Here is a 20,581-nt window from a genome sequence, read left to right as displayed (position 1 = left end):
TATTGGCTCTTTCAGGATAGATGCCATTGGTTCTTGTCATCACACTTAAGTATTGTGCTTCTGTTGGGACACTGATAATAAATTAATCTTGTGAGATCTAACTTTAAATTCAATTAGCTCAGACTAGACATATACATATAAGAAGTAGTACAACAAAAATAACAAGACCTTATTCACGCCAGCACCATATTTGATTTTTAATGGGAATGACAACGAGACTGTGAAGGATATACTTACCATCTTTTCAATGGGATGAACGGAATAAAGCTGCATAAAGCTCTTAAATCACATCTGATTTTCCACAACTCATGTTGTCTGGAGTTTTTTGTCTACTGAATGTTCTTAGAAAGATATTGTTTTAATGTTTTGTCTGTGGAATGATCCAAAAACTGAAGTACAGCCCATTGAAGAGACTGTAAGTCTATCCCTCACAGCCTCGTTGTCATTCCCATTAAAAATCAAAGATGGTGCTAGCGTGAATAAGGTTTATGTGGGATTGTCGGCCTTTGTTCTTGATAGAGAAGAGAAATCAGTTCATCTTGACTGTCTTGTTTGCGTCCTGTGGTTTGTTGGTCTCTTGTTAACAAGACAATACTGACAGAGGAACATGCTGGGCTTTAGTATTGTCACGTATAAATCTTTTTCTTTCTTTTTTTCATGTTTCATTCTAAGTTCATGAGTTCATGTCTTTTATTTTGATAGTTAAGTTCCTGTTCCCTCATGTGATCTTGTCATGTGATCCTGTCATGTGTTTCCCCTGTTCATTTGTCTTGATTTCATTGGTTCATTGTTTGAGTATCTTGTTAGCAGTCTTGTCTTTTCATTGGTTAAAATGTATTAGTCTTGTTATCTTGTTTACAGTTCTGTCTGTTGATTGGTTGTCATTGTCATGCATGTTCATGTATTTAAGCCCTCATGTTTGCCCTTGTCGGATGTCAGGTATCGTTTTGGTGTAATGTTGTCAAAGTTCATGTTTATGGCGCTTTGTTTTGTACTTTCATATTTGTCTGGATTCACATTTAGCATTTGTAAATAAAACTGCAACTGGGTTCTTCATACTTCGTCTGCTTGTTATTGCTATCAACATTACAAGTATGAGATATTTAACTACTTTAAAGACATGTTAACAATTACCTCCAATTTCAAAGGGTTTTAAGCTAAGTCAATGCAGATGCCGATAAACACACTTTTACAGATCACATGAAAGGTTTCAAGTCATGTCATGCCAAAGAGCAAGACAAAAATCATATTAAATCTCATGTAAAAAGAACAATTATTAAATAATTGTTTTTTGGACGATTAATTTTTGAGCGATCTATCAAAAAAGATGTTATTTTGCTTGAAAACAGCCCAGCTGTCGACTAAGAATGTGTGATTAGATCACTTTAAAATCAAAGAATTTTGTTGGCATCCAGACTTGGCTCCAAGCACACACAATGTTGTCTTCACTGTTTTAAGCTTTTTGGTTTTTGGAACAGTACCACATTTATAGTGACCAAACTTGCATAGACTTATTTAGTCCCAAAATGTATAAAGTCTCAAAGTGTAACGGACTAAAAACAATAAATAATTACTTGATTTATAAAACCTAGGACAACTTGTCATATGACCAGGCCAACATATAATCTGCGTATGCAAAACTCTGTCGAAATCTCTGCAGATTTCCACAGAATTGAAATGCTTGTCGACTGTCATTCACAAAGTTCTGCACATCCTCGACTGCATTGCATGTTTAATTATAGAATATTTCAGTTCATCTGATAATGCTTTAGCTACCAATAAGAGTGTTGTGATCTCGGCTCACATTTGACCAATTATTTAAATCCATCCCACAGAATTCCAACGATTTTTCCACAAAATTAGCATGGAAAATGAAAAAAAAAAAAAAAAAGTTAGCAGATTCTGTCAGGGAGTTGATATGACTAATAGCTTTATTGGATCTGTCCAGATTGAGGATTTAAACAATTTTAATGTCTCACAGTGGGATACATTATCTCTCGCTTGCAAGTTATCCCCCTGTTTAAGGAATGGTGTAAAGGTGTCCATCAGAAATTTTAAGTGGGTTTGACTGACATTGTCTTTGAGGGGGAATAGACTCTGCATAAACATTGTCTTTATGTGCTCAGTGTTTAGCTGTTGGACTGTGACCCCTCCATCTGTTCAAGCTAATCTGGCTATTATTTGAACACTCGCTACTTTCTAATGCAGGATGCGCACAGTACTCCATTGACACAGAGTGTAAATGTTGATCTAAGGCCAAGTTTATCACACGGAAAGCATAATGTTAAATGAAAACAATGCAGATTTGCAAATACTTCAGTGCCAAATTAACTAGCATTTTATAAGTCATGTAACCTCTTATAATGAATGTATAGATGAAAATATATAGAGTATTATTATTACTAGTGGCAGGTATCTAGCTAAAAATTATTAAATGTAGAAAAAAAGAATAACAATTGCATACTTGACACTTTCAGTATTTAATTTTTTTTTTTAAAGAACTTCAGCTATTGTACTCATTTAGTTTTTGTTTTCAAATTATATTTTAATTAAAAAACAGAAGTTTCCCCTCTAAAATCTTATGAAATGGGCGACGTTCAAAGCATTGTTAAATAGGCGATACACGCACATCTGTGTCTTTGTACTTGCCAACCATAAACAACCTACAGTTAGACTATTGATCTATGTTTCTTGGCTAAGGATTTGTTTAATCTGAGTATTATTATCATAATTATTAATATTAGTAGTAGTACTATTTTAATAATAATAACAATATAAATATTTTTAATTACAAGTTAATTAAATTTGCAATAATTAAAATTAATTATTAATTTAAAAAAATACAATTATATTATTATTTTAAACATTAATGTCTTTCATTATATTGCTGTTGCTGTCATATTAAATAAGTAATATGTCACTCGAGATGTGTTACAGTGATTTTGCCATGACATCAAGTGGCTTATTGCTTTAATTGAACACCCACATGCACACCTTAATGCAATACCTCTACCGCAGCGTGCAAAATTTGCTCATGAATACACTTCCAACATGATCCATCACTAAAATTACACAGAGGGCCACAATGGGTCATGCATGGTGTTTAATGAGTGACAGCCTGAAGAGTGACATCATGAACCTGGACACCCCAGTGACCAAATCCCCTGAAGACCACAGGATCTCTGTCCTTTAAAGCCACTGTTTATAATCTGACTTGTCAGTGAGTCACTCAGGGTTGACGTAGAAGATTAGAAAAAATTCTCAAAGAAATATGAGAGAGCAGCTTTTGATGCCTTTTGTGGCTGGCCTTGACCCCATGTGTCTTCCCAGCTCTGAGAAACGATAAGCTTAGATCAAGGAAAACATTAAAGGGAGAGAGAGAGAGAGAGAAGAGGGGGGCAAGGAAGAGGAAACAATAAGAAGTAAATGTATTCATATAATCAGTAGGCCTCTGGGAATGGGATTTATGCAGTGCAAGCTGTTAAAGCCTTTAAAATTAATGAATGAATGAACTAAATGAAACTAAAATAAGAAAAACAGCCATATGCTTATCCTGTACATAATTAAAACATAATTTCCTTAGTAGATCATTTATTAAGAGTCCAAGTTTAGTTTTAAAATTTATTTGGAAAGTGTATTAAATAATAGAAAAAAGACAGACAAGTCATTTTTGCTAATGGTAAAATATCGAGATACACTTTTGGCATCAAAAGTTGGGCTAATATCATCCTTTGAGTAAAAGAACATTAGGAGGCAGATCCATCATATATTGTATATTCATACTCACACTTAGATATTATTATGATAGATATATTATGCTAATTGTAATCTGTCATGAGACTGGATTAGAAGAATCTAACTCTAAAGAGATTTCAAAAGAAACTTGTTTTGATGCTGTCCGTCTCTAAGGAAAACTATTTTTTTAAATGAAATGTTTCTTATGGAATTCTTTTCACGATGCTTCGGCCCATTCAAGTGAAGTTGTCCATTAATTAATCTCTCTGTTTTTCTCTCCAAACACTTTTTCTGTGGTTTCCTTCTCCTTTCATTCTCATTTTACACACACTCGTGAGCAGCACTATGGGAAAGAAAGCCCTATAGTTGGGCACAAGTGTCTTAATTAAGGCAGAGAATCACAAGCAGGCTCAGCTTATTTGGAATTTCTTTCTTGCATGTCGAAAGAAGCCAGAGAGAAGTGTGAATTTGCACTTTAAGTCCAGCTTGTTTGGACCTGTATAAGATCTTAATAGATACAATAACTTGGAGGAGTTTTCAAATGAAAACTGAGACCCCTCCACGGCCCATGACATCCACTCTCATTATTTCCAATATGAGGAACTGAAAAGGGAGAAAAATACAGCATCTTCAAAGTCCCTCTTCAAACAACCCTTGTTGCTAATTAACAGTTTTTTCTTTTGGAAAGCATGCTAGTGTGGATGTGTATTGTCTTAGTTTGTTGTGCTAAGGAAAGGGTGACGATTCTTTGGGTGTCTGAGTCTTTTCTCTCAGTTCAGTTGCTGTGATTTAAATAGTGTTTCATTTCTCAAGGAAACTTTCCAGCCTTTATAAAAATGTGACAATTGTTGCAGAAATAATAAGCAGACCTCAGAACCACAAACAACAACTGTCTCTGAAAGCCACAATGATTTTGTTTTCTCACAGGTTGCTCTTCATTGCTTAAGAGACATAATGAAGTTCCCATTTATGTTTAAGTATCAACTTTGCCTGAGTTTTTTCTTCTAAAATTTATCCTAAAAACAGACACAACTGTGACAATTATTGATATACAGTAGACAAAGACTATAGAGCTAAATGATAATTTTTAAATATAACTTTGGATTGCAGACTTTTGGAAAATGTAAGGGCAGACAACTCTGAGATCTTAGGAGAAAAATATTGTGGCAGACCTCTGCCTTCCCTATTGGAGGAGGAAGCGGGAACCGGGTGAACGCTTCACGTAGGACTTTAATGACAGACTGTTCAACTTAAACACAATATAAGAATGCTTTTCAGCATACAGGAACGGCGGCATACACACACACACACACACAGCTCCGTGTAATGCTCAAACTGTTGGCCGTCCTAGCCCAACACAGAATGCACACTTTAAAACGGCTGCGTGAGCCTCTCTCTCTCTCCCTCTAACTGGCGTCTCCGGCTCCTCTTTATCCCTCTGCCAGCTGATTGAGGCAACTCAGCGGCAGGTATCCATCCTTACGGCCCGGCCACGCCCTCCTTCTCATCACAAATATTAACAAAAATCTTTATTGATCTCCAAATTAATTATTACTGTCTAGAAGAAACAACAGAGGTATTGAAGAGATCTATACGATTTACTTTCCCATGCTGATATGCTGAAACTGTATGATTTAAATTGTTTTATTTATTATAGACTTTCAGACTTTACATATATTTTATACTGCTTTAGACACTATGCACATGCAGTTTTTAAGTCATATTTAGTTGCTGTTGTTTTTTTTAAAAAAAAAAAAAAACATTTATTCAACATTCCTGTTACATCGTATTGCATATTAAAACATTTTTAGATTATCACCGCTTTTGCTACCAGAATCCGGTTTAATATTTATCTCCTTTACTATCTGAAGTTTTTTTTGGTACTGCTTCTCACAAAGTAGTCTAAAAGCAGCCCAAAAGCTTTGTAGCCAACACTTTCTACGTGACTTGACTCCATGTCCATTAAACCCCAAAAAATACTGCTCTCTTTTAAATGACGCCCTTGAATTCATCCTCATCTTCACTCATCTTTTCAAACTGCCCCCTTTGTTCAAATCAAGAGATGGGAGATGGGAGATGAGAGCGTGCAATTTACATCAGTATATAAATTGCATGCTCATATGAGTCTTGCTCATGTCGCTCTATCTACTGAGCCTCCCTGTCCCTTCCAAGATTTATAAAAAAAAAGAGAAACAATAATTTGGATGACAAAAGAGTGGGGGGTGTTGAGTCATAATGCATGCAAGAGAAATCACATTTGGGGGAATTACAGAATAATTACACATATGCCCCTGTTGCCAGCATTCATGGGGTCTGACAATATTTTAAGGATTAGAGATGTTAGTGGCGCTGCCCTCATCCAGAAAGGGAGCTCACTGATGCATTCAAATGCAAAAGCATACCGTAAGGAGGGGGATAATGCTGTCTGTCTGTACTGCTGGATACACTTTTGTAAAGGGTGTCCCATCCAACAGATTCAGGTACTTGTTGCCCAGATCTGCTCTCTTACAACAAGTAGTTAACAAAGGCTGGAAGCCTTCTTAAGATAAAAGTAATTATCTTGAAACTGATAAAAGTACTGCTTGACTGAAAACTTCTGAAAACTATAAAAGATAGCATATTTTTTGTCAAACATATCAGAAAAGTAGAATGCATGATGTGGAACAATTTGATTTGGAAATATTTGTTGAGTAAGAAAAAAATTGAAAAGATGGTGTGTTTACATGCACAACATTACACTGATCTCTACAAAAATCTGACAATGCAAGAAAATCGAGTTTACACAAGACATGAAATCATCGTATTATCATAAACCTTGCACTCATTGGATAAGCTAGTAAAGGTGTTTACATGCAACATGAAATCGGGGTAATGGGCAAAAATTTTGTGTGCTGATTATTTTATGCTAAAACTTTTTATGACCTTACACGATAAAGGGAAACCGTATAAGGCATTTCACATGTCATTATTAGCTTATTAAGCAAAATCAGATGAAAGATTGGGTTGTAAACTCCGATTTCAATGTCCTATTTTGAAGTAGAGCTGCGAGAAGTAGATGGTGTAGGCTAACCCTCCCTTGACACTTCCAATTTTGACAATAATCACTATTTGCTTTTAAACTAAAGAAGTGTTTATTTTTAAGAAAGGATCCGATTTTGAGGGTTTTCAAAGCTGTGAGCGGCAGTATCTAGCCAGTATAGTCCATGAAATTCCCAAATTGTTGATGTTTAGACATGGAAATGTAAAGCGTTCATGGAACTAAAGCCATGAAAAATGGAAGAAATTACAGTCTGTTCGGTGAAAGGGCCGGAGCAGGCAAACAACAAAGGGAGATATTCTGGTGTTAAAAGTCTGGAGGTGGCTTTCTAACAGGTGAAGGGCTCCAGTGTGTGGCGATGGCACGTGAATGTGACTGGACAACAGGCTTCCTGCTGGGAAGGCACAAAGAGGGAGCAAACACCATAACCATCAAGACACTGAGTGCATCAAGTGCCGGCTTTCACTCTTGCCTAACCTTTGGACTTTCTCAAGTGTTACAGATATGGCACAATTCGTCAAACCAGTACCAGCCAAAGGGAGATGAATGACCGGTGAATGCTTTCATTTGCCGAGACCCTTTTTGAACTGGGGCTAATATGCGGAGAGCAGGCATTGCTTGGGAATAGCCACAAGTGTGTGTGTGTGTGTGTGTGACGGCAACATTTGCGAAATCTAATTTGGGGCCCTTACTGAAAGGAAGGCAGGTTGAGCATGTGCTATAATGTTAGAGAAAATATGGTGAACATGACACGTCTCTCAAACTGAGTAGAACAAGATGCATGTGATAATTTTCTGGAGAGAACTGTATTTGTTTTTTGTCTTGTGTTGTTTATTCACATTGTGTTTTGTGTCAGATATTTTACTGGGACAGTAATATATTGCCTACACTATTTCTCAGAATTTTTAAACTTCCTTATGAACCCATGGACCAGGGCACACACAGGACTAACACATCTTTAAAATGTTAATTTTATTATATAGACTTTTATTAAAATTTCGGCATTTTAGAATGGGTAAATTCAATTATGAACTTTTTAGGGGTAAATTTATTGAAGGGGCATGTATAGTTCGAAAATGTATTGGGCACATTTATTTTGAAAGTGTAAAAAACATTTTGGCAAATGGAAATTTTAGACATTCAAAATGGTACATGGTACAAAAATTTTATATTATACAACATTATCCTCTCAAAATTAATAAGAAAGTCAGAGTCAAAAGAACATTAGGTTCAGTCATCGCATTTTCAGACTTACACTTAAATATGAATATTATGCCAAATGACAGGAAAACAGATTTTGGCATCTAAATACAATTTTAAATCAAGCTTAAATACTGTAAGTGTGTCCTTTGAACTAGTAACGTCACAGAGCAGGCAACCCAGCTTCCAGGTTCTTCTGAGCAGCAGATGTTAATGGTGGATATGAGCAGCGCTATGGTTTAAAATAATCTGCTAAGCATTATATAATGTAATAATTTTTTTTTGTATATTAATAAAAGTTATTATAGAGGGATGTCTGCAGTTTATATTGAAAAATATACTGTATGTAGGTTGTTTTTAAACTATTGCCAAAACCAGTTTTAACATGATTCAATAGGCCTGTATGTCGGACATGTAACAGGTTGATGAATACACATCCTCACAAACTGCAAAAAATAATTTCCTAGTATTTTTGTCTTATTTTCTAGTACATGGGGGAAGAAAATTAAAGTTGTTTTGAATCATTTTAATAATTTTTAATAAAAAAAATAACAGTTTCATTTGAACAAGTTAAATACTGCATTTAAAATAAATTCTAAGAAAAGTTTGATTAATTGATCCCAAAGAAAATCTAAAGGAGCCCAAATGTCTTGATAATCTTGGATTTTGGGGTTGTTTTACATTACATTTACATTTACATTTATTCATTTGGCAGACGCTTTTATCCAAAGCAACTTACAAAAGAGGAAAAACAAAAGCGAATCATCTTAAGGAGACAGTGGTATGAAAAGTGCCATACTACAAAGTTTCATTAGCATCAGAATATTATTCAAAACAGATTAAAGTGCAACAAGAATTATTTTTTATTATTATTATGATTATTAATGACTGGTTAAGTGCTCATGGAAAAGATGTGTTTTTAGTCGTTTTTTGTAGACAGAGAGTGAGTCAGCTTCACAGATGGAGTTGGGGAGGTCATTCCACCATCGTGGTATGATGAAGCTGAAAGTCCGGGAAAGTGTTTTGGTGCCTCTTTGTGTTGGTACAACAAGGCGACGTTCCTTAGCCAACCTCAGGCTTCTAGTGGGCGCGTAGCTCTGCATAAATGATTTTAGGTATGCTGGAGCAGACCCAGTGACTGTTCTGTATGCCAGCATCAGAGCCTTGAATCCTTGAATACGTGCATCAACCGGCAGCCAGTGGAGAGAGACAAGGAGTGGTGTAACATGTGCTCTCTTTGGTTCATTAAAGACCAGACGTGCTGCTGCATTCTGGATCATTTGCAGGGGTCTAATTGCACATGCAGGGAGGCCTGCAATGAGAGCATTACAGTAGTCCAGTCTAGTTATGACAAGTGACTGGACAAGCAGTTGTGTGGCATGTTCAGAGAGGAAGGGTCTTATCTTATATATAGTTATCTTATTCTCTAATATATAGTTTCTTTCAACTGACATCTATTGCTAAACTTAAATCTGTCCTCTCATTTAATGATCTGGAGAAAGTAATTCATGGTTTTGTTACATCACACCTTGACTATTGCAATGCTCTGAGTATAAGTCAGTCTTCGTTGTCTCGCCTGCAGCTGGTTCAGAACGCTGCAACAAGGCTTTTGACTTATACCAGGAAGAGGCACCATATCTCACCAATCCTGGCCTCCCTTCATTGATTACCGGTTCAATTCAGAATACAATTTAAGGTGTTGTTCTATGATTTTAAATCTTTACATGGAATGGCACCAGAGTATATTTCTGAACTCATTGCCTTGCATCGTACTCAGAGGTCTCTTAGATCTGCCAGTCAACTGTTTCTTAATGTTCCCTGGTCGTGCTTAAAGTGCAAAGGGGATCGAGATTTCTCTGTTGCTGCACCAAGGTTGTGGAATGGTTTACCACTGTCCATCAGGTCCTCTGCCTCAATAAATATGTTTAAAACCCATCTTAAGGTGCACTTGTTGTTCATTGTCTATAAACCACATTCATCAGGTTACAGGAAATAAAATAAAAATAATAAAAAATAAAAAACACCTATTGATGTTGATAAGGACAAAATATTTGTCTATATTCTAAATGTAATGCAATCTAAAAAATAATTCTACCATCAAACTGCATGCCACTTTACTTGAGTGGCTAAAACTACACCATTTGCAAAAGTATCTATTCTTCTTGCTTCTTAAGAGTGTCTAACATAGACATTTTTCTGTCACAGCCTGTGCTCAGCATCACAGACAGCTGCACAAAAAGTCTCTCCATACTGACTCAAAACAACAGTAGGGAGGGGAAGAGACTTTCTGGCCTCTTAAAGGCAGCCTCTTGAAGTCGAGCCTGCTGGTCAACCCAGGGTGTTGATTAGTAACCCCCTGCTAGAAGACAGGCTCGCGTGCCTGCACCATTTGCCACCTCTGGTCGAAGTCTCCAGCATGCCACCCTTTTGAGTGCAAGTCAAACTGTGCCCTGAACCGCCGCAGTGAATAAAGGTCCCCTGAGCCGCTGCGGACATCCAGCAGACTCCCATTCAGTCATCGACCTCCATTAATACAGCAAAATTTAAACTGAAAGTTTCACTCTCTGCATCCCGTTCCACTGCAGTAGAATGGTGGGCTTCCATTTTTACAACTCCCCCCACCAATCTTTTGTTCTCTTTCTGCCACTAATAGTCTTTAGATTTCGCTTTGACCCAGTGAGGGTTATAGACTGCTGAAAGAGCTCCTTTTGTCCCTAGCCTTTGAGACTGATAAGGAAAAAATTTTCAATAAAATGCTAAAATAAAATCTGTAAGAAATGAGATGTCTTTTAATATGAGAGCAAGTTTGCACAAAAGAGGAGTCTTTAAGAACTGAATGATTATTACTGTCCTTGAGTTTGCTAATGAATACGCATTCCAAACGTACAAGTTATTGGTGCAGCATGGCTCAATGGCTGTCCTTGGCATATAAAAATATACAGGAGGATCCATGTTTTATTCAAAATCAGATTTATTATCCAGGATAAGAAAGGGTCCCATAAAAATGTTAGGACGGCTATTGAGAGTCCCCTGGCACATTGTGAGCAGGACCCCTCCTCATCTGAAGAAGGAATGATTTCATGACTGACTGAGAATGAAGAACAGCCTCAGTTCTCAAGTGACTATTTTCCTGAGTCTCTCTCACTCTCTCTCTAAGCAGTAACACCTACATTGTATGCAGAGAGACAGAAAGCATTGAATGGCCTCAAAAGGAGAACCCATTCACTTCAAGGCAGCTGGGCAGGCAAAAGTGTTCAGCCGGCCTCTTTACTCATGGATGGGTTTTTGTGCAAAGCTTGAGGAGAGGCCTCCAGCGCTCCTTCTTTAAGGAAAGACAATAAATTTGTCTTGTGGGACATTAAAACTGCCCACTTCTTCCACATGGCTTTATGATTTAGCCAATATACAGTTTTATAATTTTTCTGGAAAGTTTCGTGTACTTCTAGGTTGATTTTATCTGCTTTTCACCAAAAGAACTGCCAAGAGCTTGAATACATGCCAATCTTGAAAGAGGGTCTTTAGAATGTATAGGAGGTCAAAGTTCTCACTGCAATTTGCTGCCATCAGTCTTGACCATCATTGGAGACCAGAAAATAACACCAAGTCTAGAGTGGCTGTTCACTTTATGAAGTCCCTCTATTATGAAAAGAACTGAAGTTCTTCTTTGGCCTTTTTTCTTTTCTTTCTCTACCTCCACTTTTCAAACGTTGTGCTTCTCTTAGCTTCGGTCTTCATTCACCGCATTTAGAGGGAGAGATTAAGAAGAGGTTGAGGATATGCTTTAAGCTTCACAGAGAGGAGTGTATGCACAAGAACATCCAAAGCCTTAATAAGCAGGGAAGAATTTAAGAGAGATCGGAAGTCTCCATTTCACAGCTTTAAAGATTTGAGATGAGCTGTCAACTCAGGTTAGTGTTGTCTTGAAGAGTTGTCTTGTTGTTTCTACGAACCAGTTCTGTAAAGTGACTGAAATTTGATTTCTCAATATAGACCTACCTAGATGCCAGTGATAATCATGTGTGCACCTGTAGCTGGCACTTTCTCTCTCTCCATAAGGAATTATTCCATGTGGAGGTTAACATTCATCTGTTCTTCACACATCTCTACACATTCTGAAGAAGTAGCATAAACTTTGATGTAAGCTAGAGACACAGATTTTAAGAGTACAGAAACGGCTTGTTAGCCATGGATTTCTGTGGGCCAGAGAGGTGGGAGGCCAATATCATGCACCTCTTCAGAAAGTGTTTGCTGAAAGCACAGAACTGTGGGGATTCGTGCTGGATTCCATAGGACCAGCAGGCTTCGTCATTGGCATTATCTTCTCTGGGCAGGAGATCCTGGGCCGGAGCACCCCCGCTGGTACTTCCCCATGCCTTTCAACCCCACGCCCTGCAACACACAGAGAGGAGATTAGAATTAATCTCAGGTCCGACATGCTGATATTAATACCACCTTTCCCCCACCCTACACACTCCACTAGAAAAGTGGCAGTACTCTTGCGTCTGTTTTTAGAGGTTGAGCAGGGTAGGGACCACATGAAAGGGTGTGGACTATGCCCAGAGAATGGAGACCATTTCAAAAGCTTGGTGTTTTCCAGTAATGAGGATATGGAATAATTTTGACAGAGGCCAAAGTTATGTCAAGTTCATTCTCTGCTTGTGTAGCTTTGAATACCTAAAGGGATAGTTCACCCAAAAATGAACATTTTGTCATCATTTACTTACACTCCTGTCATTCCAAACATGACTTTCTGTCTTATGTGTTCCAACACAAAAGGAGTTATTCACCAGAATGACAGCCTCAGTCCCTCAGTCCCCTGGCTCAGTCCCTCTGGTAAACATCTCTTTTTAAATAAAGTTGTAAAGGTTTAGAATGAAACAGGGTGAGTAAATGACAAGATTTTTTATTATTGAAATATCCAAAGCTGCATGAGCGGAGAATGAACTAGACACCATTTTGGTTTCAGTTATAGAAAATAACTGAAATAAAACTTTAAGTATTACATCACTGATGAAGCCACTCAAATGAGTGGCAAAGCATCTTCAACCAATGGGAACATATCTGCAAACAAATTCATTCTACCTGACACTTTATGCCAGGGTTCTGCTCCTGGAGATCTATTTGTCATGGCCTCAGTGAGTCCGCCGGTTTGTTCTATTGTGTTTACGTTCTCTCCTTCATGTGTTTCAGGTGCCGCTGGCATGCAGAATCAGCGTTTCCATGGGAACCTTGACTGTTTCCATGGGAACGCTGATTATGCCAACTTTCAGCTGGCTGTCAGCACATGCCCCTAGTTTGTTTCCTGCTTATATTAACCCCACTCTTTTCCTGTTCATTGCTAGATTGTTGTTGTGTGTGTAGTTACTCACCGCTCTCTCTGCCCTAGTTGGTCCTGTTACGTGTTTTCTCTATTGGTTGCCCGCCGCAATGCCTGGATTGTGGTTACCTTTCTGTTGGTTTCTTCGCTCGCCTCGACTCTTCACCTGAGGATTCCTCATCGGTTATACCTCTACACTACCACGACGCACTCACGCCAACGAACACACTTTCCTCCAGAGGATTCCTCGCGGATCTGCGATCCACAATGCACACAAGCCAACAAACACACTCTCCATCTCTATGCTGCAGTCGGTGCCGGATTCACTCATGCTTTGCCAGCTCAGCTGTGTTATATTATTGTTAATAAATTCTGTTAACTTTACCTCCGCACTTGGAACTCTGGTCTCATTCTTGACACTATTGCACCTTCCTGCAAAGTTTAATTCCAGCTCTAATCAATCACAAATGCACCAGCTACACAGAGCAGGGTTGAAACTAAACTGCGGGAAGATACATTATATCTTAAAGGAATAGTTAACCCAAAAATGAAACTTTGCTGATAATTTACTCACCCTCAGGCCATCCAAGATGTATCTGAGTTTCTTTCTTCATCAAAACAGAATTTAAGACTTTTAGGATTTCATTTCAGGTCTCCTACTCTAAACAATGTAAGTGAATGTACTCCATTTTTTGAAGGTCCAAAATGCATATTTAGGATGCATCAAAATAATCCACACGACTCCAGTCGACAAATACATTTCTTCTGAACCCAAACGATTAATTATTTTGAGAAACAAAACAATACTTATATACTTTTTAAATACAAATGTTCACTTCCGTACATCTCTGTGACGTGCGCTCATGAGAGGGATGATGTAAGCTCGTTGGTAAGGTCACGCGTCACGTGGAGGAGGAGTCAGGAAGCGCGTCATTGTTTACATTCTTTTTGTACTTTTATTATTATTTGGAAATTATTTTTTATTTTATTTTGTTTTGAAATTGTTTTGGACTGTTTTGGTTTGTGAACGGCGCTTGGTCTGTGGTCTGTGCAAGTTTCTATTGTAAACAATGACGTGCTTCCTGCCTCCTCCACGTGACGTGTGACCTTACCAACGAGTTTACATCATCCCTCTCATGAGCGCACGTCACAGAGAGGTACGGAAGCGAACATTTGTAGTACACCTTTTAGTTAAGGTTGGGGACTAGTACTGCAACTGTTGCTGGTTCAGTCTCAGGAAGGGTGACCTGTAATCTACTATACGTGTGCTAAATTACTACTTACTAACAAAAAAAAAAAAAAAAAAAAAGCAAAATCCCATAATACCATGTTTCCATATCTCTTTGTTTTACCCAATTAATTTGTTCTATCCATGAGAAAAAAAACGTTCTTGTTCTTCATCAAAGACGATTATTAAACTGATTATTAAACATTGTATTACAATGAATCTATAATTGCAGTTAAAATGAGGGCTCAACATGGCAAACAAAAGAGAGATTAAATAGAAATAATGAAACGTGACAACAAAGCCCACAATTAAATCCCATTTAAAAATGTCATCGTGTGAGAGTTCATGTCAATTAAGGCGAATTACACCACCATTGCACATTTGCTTTTTGTCCAACTCGACATATTGCTCCAACAGTGGGAAAAAGCTAAATGTCATAGTCTAACTTCTTCTCACCCTTACCCCTGTTTGCTTATCCCTGTGAGAACACCCAATCCTTCACAATGTACACGTTTATTTCGCACATTTTCCCCCTTTTAAGGCCTGGCCAGGAAAAAGTGCACGAAAAAGACACACACACATACCCAGACCTTGAAAAGGCAAAAGTTCTTTGCTGTTATGCAAATATAGCAATCTGTAAATGCTCGAGTGAGAGTTATATTTGAATTAAATGAGGCTTCGCCTTTTTATAACACTGAATTGCAAGCCAAAGTCTCAATACAGAATCCCCACGTCAAGGCCATGCATATTATGCATTTGACGAAATGTGAACTGACACAAATACTGTGGCTCACTTTCAATCCGATTACTCGGCTAAACCACATCAATACCAGCCAGCCAACGGCGCTGGCGTCCCTCATTCAAGTGGCCAGTGAACAACCCCAGCTCCTCCTCAGTACACAAGCGCCTCAGCTTCATCTTCTTTGCCCCATGTTCAACCTATCAAGCATCCTCAATAGAACCCTTTCGACAAGGTTCTCTCCCCTGCGCTCTGAGTTCAGATCTAAAACAAAGCTTAAGATTGTGCTGATGGACTCAAACTCTCAACACCACCCTACAGTCCCATACAAGCATTTAGCTTTAAATAGGGAGTCCTCCCTCTAAGGACTCTGTGATTTTTTTTTATTTTTTTTTTTTGTGTGTGCCATCTTGAAGCTCATTGTGTGGCTTTTCTAAAGTGCTCCCATTATATCATCAAGAAAAATGGCACAGGTTAGCAAGACCGAGGGTCATTTTATATGGAGCAGTGATTGCTTGTTAGCAACAAGCCCTTAATTTAAAGTGGTCTTGACAACCACAAGGATTGTTCCTTTTTTCAGGCTGCGTAACAACGCTTGGGATACCCCGGAACACAATTTAACTAGAACCATTTACAAGCTTTTTTTTTTTTTTTTTTTTTTTCAAAACAACCTGCCAGGTGCTTAGGACTCTGAAAAGATTTGCCGTAACTGTGAAACATTATGAGATTAATAAAATGAGAATAAAATACATTGCCACATTGTTGTAGCCTGAGCTCCCATGACCAGTTTTAATCTAATGAATAGATTCTGTGAGATTCTTGTAATCTCAAAAGCTTGTTGTTTCTTTTGAAATGCATATGGTAAATTATATCTTAATGATAGTAAAAATGTATTTAAATAAATATTTAAATAACTTATTTTAAAGAGAACAATGGATGATGAAAAGAAAGAATTTGGCCCCTAATATTTGAAGATTTTAAAGTTTCTTTTAGTATGTAGCCTACATCTGAATAAAGTAACCACCATAAACGCACACACAAATCACATTATTTTAAACAACACTACACTTGTGTTGGTCAGTATAAGTTTAGAAGTGATAAACAATATGCAATGAAGAAAATATGGTAATATTATTTAATATATTTAAAATAGTTTATAAATTGTAGGCTTTTTAGCAATTAATCTGACATGCAATGGTGGGTGTCAGGACAAATTCTTACATTTGCCCTAAAACTTTATCTGTGGCAGCAACAGTTTGCCTAATTTATACATAACAGCTATAGTAGAATTGGAGTTGGTAATGTCATAGTTTTTTCAAGCTTCCTAATATATTCAGCGGATCACGATTAATTTCGTGGACCTTTGGTCAAGGCTGCTGTTCTTATGAAGTTTCTTAGCGTTCAAAATCGAAGTGTTGATCCGGGGATCTAAAGAGTAATACATCACAACACTACAAAATCAAAATGTATTAATAATAAGCATGTTAATTATTACATAAGTTAATTAATTATTAAATAAGTTCATGAGTATTTGCTCTTGCTATGCTAATTTTTGTATTTCCATTATTGCTATAATTTTCTGTTTAAAGATTTTATGTGTTTCCTGTGTTATGGCTCATCACATTTTCACACGTGTGACATGTCTTCATTTCTCAATAATTTAATTAAAAACATGATTTAAGTAAAAGTAGCCTAATGCAGATAAAAACCTAACGAAAAGGCTGTATCCTGCTCTTAAAGTTAAAATGGAAAAAATAAGAGGCAGCCCAGACATTTTGCAAAAATTCTGCCTAACTGACAGAACAAGTGCATGTCTAACGCAAATCAAAACGCTTTGTTCTGAAACTTGAATTTGCTCCATCGGAGTGCTAATGTTATGTTTAATGCAGAGTAAATATCAATTATATGCCTGTCATTGCTCTTCTGTATTTTTGCCCTTGGTTAATCTCCTCAATGTTCTGCCGTCTTCAGATCTACAGCAACAGATGCTGCATTGGATGCTGGCCTGTCTTAAAGGGGTCCGCATGAAGAGGTGGCTTAAGGTGTTAAAGCCAGACACGAATGCAGTGTTAAAATGCTACATAAAATTAATTCAATAAAATATAGCCTAATTATAAATTACTTTAGGTATTATTTGCTGTCATCAATGTATTATCATTTTATCACTTAAGTTGCTGCTGGATTCTAACACATGAACCATGATATGAGGATAAGGCTATACATAGCCTATAACATTTATGTTGTGATGAGCTCACAAAATGGGAATTAATCTATTATTTTAGCACGTCTGGCACAATCTGTTACGCAAAGGCGCGCATGTTAGTGTGTGCCTGGAGGAGGGAAGGCACATTTATATGGATATAATATCTTAGAAATTTGTCTTTAATAGGTTTAATTCAGCGCCCGACCAGCTGCAATCCCTCTATTTGGTAAAGAAAAAACAATCGTGCCAGGCTTGGAAAGCAAGCAGAAATTAGTTTCGGTCACTGAGGCTAAGCTATATTTCCTGCAAACCATCTGCTTGATAGGTACAATAGAGGGATTTTCAAGTGCACAGAGAAAGAATAAAGTGCTTTGAACGTGCAGCAGTCCTCTTGGTTTTCTGCAGGTGATGAGGTGTCTTAATACGACTGCCCCGGGAGGTGCTTAGTACATCTGATGCAAATCTAACGGTCGTATTATTTGGTAAAAATAAATAATAACATGCTAATAACTTGTGGTCATCACTGTAAAAAATCCAACTTCCATTTTGTCAGGCAAACTCTCTTTTAAAAGCTGATTGAACTATAAAATGTAGAAAAGGTAGAGATTACTAAAAATCAGTAAGCTTAACTTTTACGGCATTCAGTGTGATCATCTTAAAATTTTAAACAGCAAGAACATACAATGTCAAGTTTGGTCTTGAAGGTTCAACATACTGTCATTTGTGCATGCTCAGTTTGATCACTGAGGAAGCCATGTAGCAGAAACCTCCCCCCTGCTTATCATTGCCACCAGTGTGCAAACACTGCTAGTTTGGCTTGATACTTTGACAAGGAATATTTTCTTGTTTAATATAATCTATTCATGTTATGTAAATATTGATTAGTGATGTTTTTGTCAGATTGTTGGATTGCTGTATTGATCTTACTAGTTGACAACATAATTCACAATAACTGTATTTGTCTATTTAGTGGATTTTCTATAGAATTTTTGTGAACGTCTGTGCAGTGAAAACGTCATGTTACTGTAGTAAGTCAGATAAGGCCAGGAATCCCACAGACATAGAAAATAAGAAAATATCAGGTAATTTAAATTTTGTGTTTTCTCCAGAGTCAAAAGATGTGTTAATTTTATTTTGTTGCAACTGCCACTGAGCATGTCAGTTGGAGAAGCAGTTTGTGTGGAGGCAATACCCATAATCCCTTGCACTTGAATTTACTTATGTGTCTTTGGTCAAAGCATGGCAACATAAAAGTACATGAAACTAATTAATGTTTAAAATGAATAGAAGCATCTTATTTCTTTGTGTTTTAGTGTTTTAATGATGTCTTGCTGTAAAAAGTTTTATTTCACTCTGGTGAAGTTTCTTCAGTTTTTCAGTTGTTTTAACTTCAAGGAGGTTTTAGTGGTGATTACATACACTGCTTTTGAAATCAGCCCAACAAAGCTTTAATGGAAATGAAAAGCTGCATGACAAAGAATATGTTGCTACAAACTAAAAATGTGAGCTTCTTGAACTTGGGTGTACAAGTAGAAATCACTGTTATTTCTGAGTGTGTTGGACTTAATTTATTTAGTTAATTGAAAGCACAGACAAATTTAAATTGTAAAACTGATACAAATAATTTGCCCTTAAGTTGAGAAAAATCAAAAATAGTACTGAAGCTGGTTGCCTTAATTTTTAAAGTTTTCTCTACTTTTATGTTATTGGCCTGTGTTGATAGATTTCAATACTTGTTTAAGCAGCCGCCAAAAGTAAAGTAGTGTGGTCAGCATAAAATGCTGCATTTAGTTTGGGAGGAAAATAAAGCCTAGCACTGTATTATAGTGAATTAAAATTCTGTCAATTCACCAATAAATTTACCATTAAATCTTCTACACAACTATTAAAAGTTTTGGGCTGTCTGCTTTGTTGCTCAACATTTCAATGGAAGACGTAATTTTACGTGAATTACAGTTGTCCTAACATCACATTTGCTTAGCGCTACACACATCGATGCCCCCCACAAAGATCTCTTTGATTTGACTAAGATGGTTGCTAAGACTTCTTAAGATGGACTAAGAACGCTGTCGACCTGATCCCATTTAAAAAGTCCTGATATATTGTCTAAAGATCCAGTATTGCAATCCATTTGTACAAAGGAGCAACGCCTGGCGCATAATTTCATGGAGATTTACTCGCCGTGTCATCACACAAGGCTCACGCGGACTATGTCTTCTCCCCGTATTTTTTCTGCCCAAATCAAAGCACATGAGTTGACTCCGCGGAGATAAATGTGAAGGTAGCTGATCGAAAATGAATGGTTAGTGGGACAAATCCTGACAGAGCAGCGGTCAAACACCATTAGTCACAGGTCTTAGCCCACAGGCTGCGGGATTCACCTATTTTGGTGCATCTGACAGAAGAGAGCGTCTGTCCCAATAAAAACCCTCCAAGAAGAAATCCTTTTATCCCTCTCTTTTTTTCGTTTTATAATATATTTTATCGGTAGGCGTTTGCTATTTTCCCCCTGCGGTTCAGCAGCAATACTTGAAAGGTTGTGCCTCGCCATAGCGTATTAAACCTTATCCACGTGTGGCGCAGCATGTTCTCTGAACCAGCAACTCAATGAAATTCCATTTTTTTTTATTCTCTGTAACTCAGTGGAAGAAAATGTGTGTGACCTCTGAAGCCAAAGTCAGGCATCAACCGTAGTAATGTTATCTAAAGTATCTATCAACCGTGGGGGAAAAGTGATGCTATCTATCTATCTATCTGTCTGTCTGTTTTATGGTAACTTTATCCGCAATTATGAATGGACAGAAGAGCCTTGTTGTGGGTATTTATAATAAAAAAAATATATCACTTAAAATATATATATATCTGGGTCAGAAATTAAGCCACAATTATAAAAAAATGAGCAGAGAAAACTTCCCTTGCCCTATATTTTTTAATATTCTATCCTGCATCCCATGGCATAAAATATGAGTTGATGTTGATTTCATTCAACATTTCAATAATTTGTATTGATGAATTGATTACATTTCTGTTTTATATATAAACGGATAAGACACCATTTGTGTTTCCAGGGCAAATACTGCCCACTCATGTAAAAGTTTTATATAACCGAACCATGCACTGGA

This window comes from Myxocyprinus asiaticus, chromosome 48, assembly GCF_019703515.2.
Source record: "Myxocyprinus asiaticus isolate MX2 ecotype Aquarium Trade chromosome 48, UBuf_Myxa_2, whole genome shotgun sequence".
Taxonomy (NCBI): domain Eukaryota; kingdom Metazoa; phylum Chordata; class Actinopteri; order Cypriniformes; family Catostomidae; genus Myxocyprinus; species Myxocyprinus asiaticus.
This window is presented reverse-complemented; position numbering follows the sequence as displayed.